The sequence below is a fragment of the Hetaerina americana genome, unplaced genomic scaffold (genome assembly GCF_022747635.1).
Source record: "Hetaerina americana unplaced genomic scaffold, ioHetAmer1.1.p SCAF_17, whole genome shotgun sequence".
NCBI lineage: Eukaryota > Metazoa > Arthropoda > Insecta > Odonata > Calopterygidae > Hetaerina > Hetaerina americana.
The window spans coordinates 7,216,146-7,227,367 of NW_027286730.1; positions in this window are offsets into that span (position 1 = coordinate 7,216,146).

Genomic DNA, 11,222 nt, shown 5'->3' on the forward strand with positions numbered 1-11,222 from the left:
GGAATGTATAGATCAAAAGCATACCGCAATATCCGCGACCTCGACAGGAAGAGAAAGAGAGGAGAGAGAAAAGAAATATCTCGATATTTCAATGGAAAGCAGTCAATAAAAATCCCTTTCAACCATTCGCGACGTATGCTTCGGTTGACAAGGAGAACGCAATAAATGTTCGCTACCTGATCCTCAAACCTTTCCCCAATATTTCCCCTCTCTCCAAAGGTTTCGCAGTTATTTTCTTCAGAACGCAAGCACTGAACATCAAAACCCCTGAAAAGTGGGTTTTGGTAAAGGGAGAAAAGGAATAGTGCGTGCGTGCGTCCTCGAGGGTGACGAAGGGTATCGGAACGGATGAGGTGGGTGTGGGGAGTTCACAGGGCAGGGGGAGAATGGGGTTTCTTTGCCGAAATAAGCGCGGGTGGAGAAAACAGTGTGTGGGAAAGGAATGGCTAGGGGGAGCATTGTCATCCTCTCCATCCCTATTCTCCTTATCTAATGCGGAATGGGGCGCGAGCCGAGAGGGGGAAGGAGTGGCTGGAAGGAGATGGGAAAAAGGGTGGAGGAGTAGTCAGGAGATAAGATGCCATCGCGGATGGTCGGGCGGGTAGGGGGATGATGGGGAAAATATGCACCGGAGGGGGTGTGGTGGAGAAGATATTGCCCCACCCCTAACATCCTCATGCCGCTAACTCCGTGGGGCATATACGTTGGGGAGGGGACGCCGAGAATTATAGAGGCTGTGGAGGGTGAAAGAGACTGCAGAAAGAGTGGGGTATGTAGGAGTATTTTGAGTGCTTGAGGGAGGAGTCATGATAGCCGAGTGATGCCGTGTAGTGCGGTATTGAGCGCAGCAGCTGCCAAAACAGTCGGAGCTATGGGAAAGTGGTGTATGTAGTCCAAAGATGAAATGGAAGAGGTAAAAACTGCGAATGTGCGAGTTTTTTGGAGGAGAGGTAGGAGTGGGTGGAGGTGGGAGAAAAGGCTGAGGGAGGGAAAGAATTTACCCTTTATGGGTAGGAGTCATTTCGAAACTTACTTAGACAGATAAATGAAATCTGGCTCCTTCCCGATATATGTCACGGCATGAAATGAGATCCCCTTGGCAGGGGCTTAGAGAACAACATTGCAAAGCCAACGTTTATGAGGAAAATTGTGTGGCTTGGGCGTTCGGTTTAAGAGCTGGCAGGGAACGGGGAGTAAGGGTTGTGGGGAAAGTGTCAACGAAGAGTGATATCGGGGGTGAGAAGAAGTTGAGCTCGGTAAGGGGGGTGGCTGTTGCTTTCGGGAAGGAAACTTGCGGCAGGAGGAATGGGAGTTGTTGGCGGGCGTGAGGGAGTGTTGGGGAGAACGAGATGAGGAGGGCAAATGGGTGAGAAAAGAGGGCCCGTTAAGGACGTTGTTGGGGAGAAGAGAAGCAAGACATTGAACACTTGAAGAAACAGAGCAAAGAAAGATGAAGGGTTGCAAATGGGTTTTCTGAACGGAATAGTTTTGTGCGTTTGCACTGGTGGGTTATTCTGGAATGAGAAAAAGGTGGAAATCATTCTTATTTTCCATGGATGAGTCCCATGGCAAATGGTTCGCAATAAATAATGGTAAGATATTGGGCTAGAAGGATTGTATAACCTGAATGTTCTCTCAAATGAAGAAATGTTTGCGTGCTCTTTCGTTCCGCAAATTTATTTTAAGTATTTATAAATATTATTAATTTTGCCAATCGTGTACTCTTTTTTGGAGAATAACTCTTACTTACTTTTAGTGACAGTTTTTATCACATAAATATAATTTTGTTACCTTTAAAATTATAACTATTCAAGGGAACCATCAATAAGAATTCAGTCTTAAAAAAGTAACTGTTTACATATGAAAACGATTGATTTGCAACTTGAGAACTTATACGAAAAGGGATAACAATGCCTTCTGCATTCAACTAGAACTGAAACCATTGCAGTATAAAAATAAGGGACGGTTTGCAAAATGTTTATTTTATAGCATCTCATACATGGCTTTGTAGATTTCTGGAGGTATGATTTCAAATTGAAGGAGTCTTCATATAATGAGATTACAAAGGGGTAGATCAAGCAGTTAGAAAGATATTAGTTATTTAAACATTTGGTATTTTTGGGTTTTTGTTGTAAGTATGGTAGTTACTTGAAAACCAAAAGAGCAATATGTAGATTTATAATTATAAGAAAAAGGAAAGGGAGGTTGTTCCGATCGAGAAGAGTTGACAGACCTCTTTGCAGTGGGTGATTATGCCTTTGCGGTAGCGTCTATGACATTGTACGACAGACCATTAATTACCAAAAAGGCAAAATACAATAAAGGAGCCATATTGAAACTAAATAACTGATATAATAAATCATAGGTTCTTTATCGAGATAATCTACTGGATTTGGAAAAGGTGCATAATGTCAAATAGGTGTTAACTGAAAATATTGACATTTCTGTTTACGATTAGTTTTCATTGTATTTTAGAATTTTGAGAAATGAAATTTTTCAGGGTTTATATCATCATTCAATCAATATTAAAAAGGTTTGAAAATTACCTTGAAGTTTTTTGTTATTTTTTCTAAAGATGCAGTGTGAGGAACATTTTCTTTCACATACAAGGGCACATAAATTTTCATATTTTGATATTTGATAAGCAAATGTGAATAAATTGGCACAGGATAACTTCCCGATATGATATCCCGAGCACATTTTTTTAATTTTTATTATATCATTTACGAAAGTCGTACAACAGTTAACTGAGCGATATTATTCATAGAGATGACAAAATAAAATTTTTTTACCTAATTATATATTAAAACTATGTTTCAAATAATTCTGTATTCTTGTATCTTTAAACATATTTTTAGGTCCATCAAAGTTTTAATTTAGGAAACATTGTTTTTAAAATATTAAAAATTGTATGCAATTTAAACTTTGATCAAAGTTGATGACCTATTTCAGGTTCAAATATTATGACAAATTACGCCCAATATTTCGCCTTTATATTTTACAGGTGTTCTGTGCGCTTGCTGTTTTTCATTTTTTTTAATCATGACAGTAATATAATAGGATACCGTAGTCGCAATAGTAAATGAAATCTCGTCTTTGTTTACTAAAAATTAACTCCTTTAAAGGAACTGCTGTAAAATTTTGAATGACGCAATGAAGTCAATTCGAAAATGACAGTTGTCAAAAAGAATTTTAAAGTGACGATTAGTGTGACGTTGCTAATTCTATTCTTCCACCTACCAATTATATTTTCAAATCTCTCTCACCATTAGTTTTACAAAGCACTGTTGACCCCGAATTATATCTTCTACCCTATTTTCATAAAACTCTTTCTGTTAGCTACATTGCCATCCTTATCTTCAGGGCAGTATATTGCTTAAAATAAGCAATCCGAAAACATATTCTTCCGTTTTAGGCTAACTACATTGAATTAATCTTCAATCACATTTTTTTAAACTTTTTAACTAGCATCTTGATAATTCTTTGTTTCAGTTTTTGCATCTCTTATTTTATTGCTATATAATTCTACCTTTATTTCTTCGAAATAAACCATCACCAATGGTCCACATCCATGCATTTGTTGCACGTTATGCCTTTTTAACTTCAAGCTGCGGATCTTTTTTCCCGTCACTTACGATCTAGTTCTACCCATATTATTCTTCTTAACTTCAATACAACTCTTGCAACACTTTTGCCTTTGATTTTATAGCTTTATGCACATTTGGTTCTTTTAAATAATATATTTTTAAGGAATTTTATGATTATTCTTTTAACATTTTTTCATGTGTATCATACATTACGCATATCTCTGAAAATTTTGTTTCTATAAAACGCAACTCAGTTCCATAGACACATACTAGAATTTCCCAAAACTCAGACGCTTCCAAGGAAATTCTGCAATAAAGTCCTTCAGCGTACCATATTTCCGTTACTATCCATAGCACAAGACTTATTTTACGAATCCCAAGGAATGAAACGCCTTACCAGACTGGACGGAAGTAAAATTGAAATTCGTTCCTTGAAACATAATTTTTCTGTTGTTTCACATTCATGGAATTACAGCACTTTTGTATTACATACAAGGTCATATAAATTGAACCATAATAATAACTCAAACTCTTGTAAACAACTTTATAGTTATTTAACTTATATTATTTCAGCTATTATTTAAAACAACATTGAAATTTTCAATAAAAAATACGTTATTTAGTTTAATATTGTGTAATAACACGTACTCCACAGCTGCTTTCATCTGATAATATGTATTGGTTCATATAATCCTTCGTTATTCCCAAAGTGCAGATTATCACATTTCTCCAAAAATATGGAGTCATATAGGGCATCGGTATATTTTATCTTTAAGTGAAAGGGTAAACTCATCAACGTTTATAGGCTAAAGGCTAAATCTAACTAAGATTTTAAGTGTGATTCTGTGACAGTTTAATAATGCAAGGTCACTTCCAAATGCCGTTTTTGTCTAAATATTCATTTACAACAGTATAAACGATTATTTAGCAGTTAAAATAGAGTGCGAGGGTGGTTCCATAAGTACCCGGCCTGACCTTGAGATGGCAGTGGTTGTTTAAAACTATCACTGCATTAGAAAGTACGCAAACTATAAAGCATATGCTTCAAGTTTGAACGACGTTGTTTTGTTTTTGTTGGGCAGCCATCAATAGTGAACGTTCCCGGTGAATTTGATAAAATTGAGAAAATTGGTCATCGTTATGTAATACCGTACCTTTATTTGAAAGACCTCAACCTAACCAATATAAAAGCTGGACTAGATTCTACTCTGAATGTGTCTGCTCCTTTGTGTACAACAGTAAAATATTTAGTAGCAAATGTTAAACGAGGCCGTACGAGCTGTCAAGATGGGCACTGTATTTGCCGACCAAAAATTATCAACGGCGAGTACTATGCGATTTAAATTGCCAGATTTTTTCCTCTCGGATTATTTTCTGTTCGTAAACTTGAAAAAATTGCTCGTTGGTCAAAGATTTTCCAACCGTGAAGAAGTCATTTCGGCAGTTAATGGCTATTTGAAGAGCAAGACAGTTCTTAGTATAAAAAGGGTGTCGAACGTATTGAGCATCGCTGGGAACAGTGAATAGAGCTGAAAGGAGATTACTACCTTGATCAAAAAGTTCCCGGAATAACCACCGTGTGGCGCTCCCATCGTTCCGATTTGAGTTCTGTTTTTTTTGTTAAATTGGTACATCTGTTGTTGATATTCCCTTTAAATCTTAGTGTCATAACTTGACATTTGCAAAAGTTACGTAGCCAAGAGTACATCTATCTCTGTGTGTGTTGGCGATTTTTTACAATTTCAGAAATGGATTTTAAGTTGCAACAACGAACTTGTATTAAATTTTGCGTAAAAAACGGATTTAGTGGCGCACGGACGTTGGAAATGTTGGAAAAGTGTTTCGGCAACGATTCTCTAAAAAAAACGGTCGTTTACCAGTGGCACGAGCGGTTCAGAAGTGGTCGTGAGTCAATCGAAGATGATGAACGCAGTGGCAGACCATCGACATCGAAAGTCGGTGAAAAAATTGATAAAGTAAAAGAAATGTTGGTCAATAACCGCAAATTAACCATCAGAGAAATAGCGGAGGACTTGAACATTGCCTATGGATCCGCCCAAGACATTGTGGTTAATGATTTGGGTTTCCGTCGTGTAGCAGCAAAGTTGGTGCCGAAAGACCTCAATTTCATGCAAAAAAGAGACCGTGTTGACGTCGCAAAAGACATGATTTGCGAGGCTGAATCCGATCCCACATTCATCAAAAGGATCATTACTGGAGACGAGACGTGGGTTTATGAGTACGACACGCAATCCAGACATCAGGCAAGTGAATGGCGTTCACCAAATGAGCCGAGACCAAAAAAACCACGTCGTTTTCAGTCAAAAAAGAAGGCAATGCTGACGGTTTTCATGGATTACAACGGTGTAGTGCATCATGAATTTTTGCCAGAAGGCCAGACAGTAAACAAAGAGTATTATTTGGGCGTTATGAGACGTTTGCGTGAAGCAATTCGCCGAAAGAGACCAGAAATGTGGGCAGAAAACTCGTGGATTTTGCACCATGATAACGCACCGTCGCACAGTGCTATCATTATTCGTAATTTTTTGACGAAAAATGCAACAAATACCATCCAACAGCCACCGAATTCACCTGATTTGGCTCCCTGTGACTTCTTTCTGTTCAATCGAGTTAAAAAACCATTACGGGGAACGCGTTTTAGCAGCCGAGAGGAAGTAATGGAAAAATCGCAGGAAGCACTGATGGACATACCGAAAACCGACCGTAACTTTTGCAAATGTCAAGTTATGACACTAAGATTTATAGGGAATATCAACAACAGATGTACCAATTTAACAAAAAAAACAGAACTCAAATCGGAACGATGGGAGCGCCACACGGTGGTTATTCCGGGAACTTTTTGATCAAGGTAGTATGTTGAAAAATCATTTTTTTCCAAAATTTTAGTTTTTTCTTCGTTGGGTCGGGTACTCCTGGGACTACCCTCGTATACTAAATTACAAGAAATATCTTATTCCTTTAAAGCTCCCAAAATTTTGGAGTGTAAAAGGACGCCTCGATAGCTAAACTGATTAAAATATTCGGCTGAAAATCTATCTGGGTTCGAATCTCGGTCACGGCGAATGTTTTTTACACTCTGGAATTGTGGCAGAGTAAACTGAAGCCGAAAAGTCAAAAATTTTCTTATTATTGGATTTTTCATACCGAAAATCTCATTTATCGCATTAATCACTCTCCTTATTCACGAATCCCATCCATTGTAAATTTCATCGGTGTTTCTTTTTTCTCTCTCCTCTCCTTGAATATTCATTCCAGGTCGTTAATCATTTGCGATTTTCTTTTGTCATTTTTCCTTTCTGACGCTATCTTAGTTCTTAATTCAATTATTGACTCAAAAATTAAGGAAAACTAACGGCGTCGTATCCGGCTCAACAGTATTTATATGAGGACCGTTAACTCCACGGCGTTTACTTAGATTTAATCCCCTCTTTAATCTCCCTTCAGGATTTTTTCACTCAGATGGCCTTCGTGGTGATTCGTGGGTAGTATTGGGAAGAATCTCTTATAAAATGCTCGGCTGATCCTTTAGTGGAATACTTTTTCACACCAGAGCATTTAAGTACGTAGCATCTCGTTTCATGCAGGAATGAAGTGAAATGCATTACCTTATTTTCCAATCCGTGAAATGAATCAGCAAACTCATAAAATAGGTTTCATGGCCTTCATCTGAACTTTGAACTTCCCAGTTTATTTTATTTTTAAAATATGCATTTTATAATTCTGCTTTTATTGAGCCTAGGGCATTGAATAGATAATCTTTAATTACTTTAATTTTATTTTTAATGGTTCACCATCAATCAATAGCAATGGTAAAGAAAATGTCAGTATTATATTTAAAATAAACTAAAACAATTTGATGTATATTATAATTATATTTATTATATTATATATAAATTAATTATATTTCTTTTGCCTCTACTGGAAATCAGTATGGTATCCAAATTAACTTTTCAAATAGTTTTTTGCATTTAATCACGCACAACTTTTTTGCCCGCTCATTTTAATCATTATTTCTGTGAATCGTGTAAAACTATATGTTTTTCATCGAAATTAATACCATAGAATCGTCCAATTTTCTCCATCCCAGAATACGTCCTCTGGCCCAGCGAATCACCATAAGGGTACGCAGCGCGTTTGAGGTTAACTAGGTCTTCAAAGGAGCAAGTGGGAGATTCACAGCCTTGCGGTGAACACTAATCAAGGCGGGTATCAGAAGCTCGTTAAAATTGCTGCGTTTCCTTGGATAGGGAAAAATGGCGGAATCACCCGCCCACCTGGCTGAGTTGGTGGCCTCGGCCAGCCCTCCCCTTCCCCATTGGCTTTAGGTTAACTGGAAGGGAATTTTCCCCGGAGGGTGCGTAGTCAAGCATTTGCGTACGGTGGCGGAGAGAGGCAAGGGAAGGGGCGAAGGGAAGGGGCAGGCGCAGAGGTTAGAGACGGGGTGAGCTAAAGGGTTATCCATCCACAGCCATTCTCACTCATAAACTATTGAACTCTACCCTGTTGTTGTGGTACCCGGTTGAGCTTCCCAACCTCGCACCTCACCCCTTCCTCTCTACCCCTAAAACTCCCACTTCCTCTCCCATCTCCATCCCTCTCATCCTCCCCTTTTCTCTCTATCTTCCCACCCCCATCAATCGCGAGTTCCATTTCCTACTTCCGTTCTCTTCGCCACCAACTAAATTATTCCAGCCAGCCTCTTACGCCCACCTCCATTACCCAAAACTCTTACCAATCCTATCCATGCCGCGGATTCCAATAGTGGCTCCATCCCCTCACTCCAACCCCTGTACTGCTCGCCTTCCCTTTGCATACAACCATTCATATATATTAGCCACTGGGTTGCCGGGTCTGATTTTTTTCTTAAATTTTCTCGGTCTATCCTGTGATTAAATATTTAATCGACCGTAAACTCCACTATCGACGGATACATCTGAATGTGATGAAGAAGGAAGAATTCGTTCCTCCATTAAAAAAAATTTGTTCTACTCGTCACATGTGGAAAAGATAGAAATTTCTGAGCTCAATCGTACCCACTTGGCTTAAGTAAATGAAATTTTTTTCTGGTGTTATGAAGCTTACAGAATTTTATTTTCTCTTTATTCATAGAAATTTCTCTCGTTATATTTAATTAATTTGCCTGTATTACCCTTAGAGCATCCATAACCGCCATCGTAGAGTATTAGTCTTAAGCACATGCGTAGAGTGCACGTAGAAAGAGCGTCTGTTGTTTCCCAATTAAATCGGAAAGAGAATATTTAAACATCACAGCTATACGAGCATACTTTACTAGTACTTTACAAAATATGAGCATACTCGTGCTAACATAAAAGAATTTTGCCAGCACACGTAATTATGCATTTAGGATTTCATTTAGATAGGAATAAGTTAGGTGGGCTTTCAAATTATTTTATTTCTCGGGATAAAATGTTAATTTTTCGATACATTTCGGTATTTATAATTGACGCTAGAAAAATTTGATATTGTTCAAAAGGTTATGCAATTATCAATCATCACTATTTCAATTTTAGTTGCTTGAATGAGTTATTTGATATGCTCGTTGATAAGAATGTCATTAACTTCTATTTTCAAAAGCCTATTCCATTGGTATATGCAAGAGATAAAGCTCACCACGAAGAAAAATGATTTTTAACTTTTGCTTAAAGCTTACTTGATATTTTATTAGTGATAGGTATGAAAAATTGACCCACTTGAGACAAGGTAGGAATATATGAATTTTGAAATTATTTTTTTTAAGCAGTTGGGGTAAACATTGAAGAAAATGTACCTGTAAAAATATTTGGCATTTACCAATAATAATCCGTTTTATCAGCTTTTTTCGTGTTTTGGCTATCATTATAAAAGAGTGGATAATCTGAGGTTTATGTTTGGACAAGAATAAAATCAAGAAGGAGTACACAAATACATCGTTTACAAGCGTATCAAGGTTTATTTTCAACTTCATTGAAAATGATTGCAAGCAAAATATTATAGTGTATACATATAATATTTTTAAATTTTGTTATGCACTTTTAATGTATCAATCATGCATATATTATGTATCTAATTAATCAATGTTGTTTATATATATACAATCAATATATGGTATCTATTTTAATAACTACTCCGAAATGTTTCAGTTGTTAATGCTGTCGATTATTGACGCCTATCCAAATTTCAAACATTATTAATACCTGTACGTGCCAAGAAATATTTTCAAATTTTCCTGAATGCATAATAAATTGCTAATAAAAATGTCTTTTGAAGGTCAAAGAGAAGTTCCACCTAACAATTGAATTGGAAGAGAATGTCTCATCACAATCGCAAACCTAGCCTAAACAAATGCAACGCAGAGAACGAATTTCACATCACCGGTAATTCAAGCAACCTAACTCCCCTCATTTGCTATTCTCGTTAGATGAGTGTGCGATGTGAGCTGCAGGCGAAATCACGAAACATCCCGTCGAATTTGCATTTCATCCCGCCTACTCTCCAGCTCAGCAGCTAAAGTTCACCCGCCGTGACCCCCACATCCTTGTCTTTTGACGGTGACGCATGTAAATGTCTCCATCACATCTTCCAGGAATCACCCTAATGCCAGAGTATTTGTCCTTTGTTCCTTGTTCTTTTGACCGCGTTGCATCCTCGTATGGGGAGCCTTTCAAGCCTCGCCTGTTCGCTCCATATCCTCTTCACCCTGCCATGAAACATTCAGGGCCGTCGAGGTGACGGTAGAAGGTCATTCGCTTCACCATCTTTAGTTCCTCTTCCATTTCTCTGTCCCGTATATTCAGGGTCCTTCTAAAAACTTCTCTGTTAGAGTCGAGGGTTGACGACCTTCCGGTTTGAATTATCATACTTTGGCTTTGAGCGGACAGTTCTCAATTTACCAAGGGACGCTAGTGTAGTCGAAGCCAAAATGTACATAATAACAAACTTTTGCTAAGGTTTCTTTGTCAAGCAACCTCTGAACGTAGACAGGCAAGCAAACAGCAAATTTTCCAACACACAAATAACTCATAGCACGTCCTCCAACGTATGCAGTATGCCGGGCAGTTTTTTGAATAATGTAGCTTACCGCATAGCCATTACTGTCGGTTTAATGTGGTAGGTAACTATTGAAAAGGTTTTTACGATAAAAAAGGATAAAAGATGCTGCAGAATGAGTTAAGCATTGAATAATTATGATTTTGTGCTATGATTTTAGACCTATTGAAATACCTAAAAACTCTATGGTGAATGAGAATCAAAGTATCAACAGGCACATGGGAGAAAGAAACTAGATGAGAGAACTGGGTGAACCGAGAACATTATGGCTCAGGGTGTGGTAGAGGCCCTCGAGGAAAGAAAATTTCAGTAAGAGAGGTACATATTTAAAACTAAGTATAAAAATGCCAGAGGTGAAAGAATTATTTTAATAAATAAGCCGTAACAGTAGGTTCCCTCGAATTCATTTAAATTAGAGTATTTCACTTGACCACCTCTGAGTTAAATAAGAAAACTCTTTGATCGTGCATATATTTTATTATACACTGACAAAGTATCATATAAACTATTCGCAATATGAAGACATAGAGTATTCTAATATATTTCGAAGTGTGCGGTATACATGAT